Source organism: Dendrobium catenatum, unplaced genomic scaffold (assembly GCF_001605985.2).
Source record: "Dendrobium catenatum unplaced genomic scaffold, ASM160598v2 fragScaff_scaffold_900, whole genome shotgun sequence".
Taxonomy (NCBI): domain Eukaryota; kingdom Viridiplantae; phylum Streptophyta; class Magnoliopsida; order Asparagales; family Orchidaceae; genus Dendrobium; species Dendrobium catenatum.
Window position 1 is genome coordinate 86,379 of NW_021319362.1, and position 998 is coordinate 87,376.

The window sequence follows — 998 nt, forward strand, 5'->3', positions numbered from 1 at the left end:
ATAAGCTGGATGAGGCTAGAAGACTATAAAGGAAGAAGAGAACTTAGGAGGATTTGGGGAATGTTTTAGAGGGATTGAATTAAAATGAGGGATTTTGAATTAAGTTTCCCTATTTAATTCATTTTCTCAGGCTTGAATGACTGAGATCACTCGGGCGAGCCATTGGATGGACGCCAAGTGGAGGGGGCAGCTCCTCTGAGCCTCATGAGCTCAATAATAATGATCTTAGGCCCTAGAAGGCCTTTAGATGAAGCTCGAGATAGAAGGTACCACCAGAGCTCCATTTTTATTTTACATGGCCACTGGCAGCCATAGGTCAGGTCAGGGTGAGGTAGAAAGGTCACTGGAGGCCAGGTGAGTCAAATAATGATCTCAATTGTGCATGAGAAGGCTAAATTCACCATGTTGGTTCGGGTTGACCCAAACCTATCTAGTTTGCATCAACTTGGGTGCAGTCTAGGTCAAGTCAAGTGATTAGCTTGATGTGGATGATAGGTTGATTCAAGGGCTGCACAATGTAAGTGAAGATTGAGCTTGAATTAGTCTATGGTGGGAATTATCCCAGGTCAAAGTGGTTTTAACTACTTTGAGCTAGCTTGGGTGTTGACTCAGGTTAACCCAAGTGATGGGCTGACTAAGGTAGATGTGTTAAACCTAGGGCTACAGGCCACCCAATGAAAGTTTTGATTTGGTCCAGTGAAGCTTAGGTTGAGAAATGGCCCAACCTGTAGTGGTTTTGACTAATTTGGACTAGTCCAATTCTTAATCTGTGTTGACCCAAGGGTGTTGCATTCTATGAACCCTAGTCTAAGATTTTTATGATGATAAATAATGTTGATTGAGTTATCTTATTCTTCATTGAATATTTTGAATGTTACTCTTGCCTATGAATACTAATATTTCAGGGAGATCACACACTACTTAAGATAATGGAAGACTTGAGACTGGGTATAATAAGATATGAAGGAGTTTGTAATGTGTATTTTCTTTATTTCTTT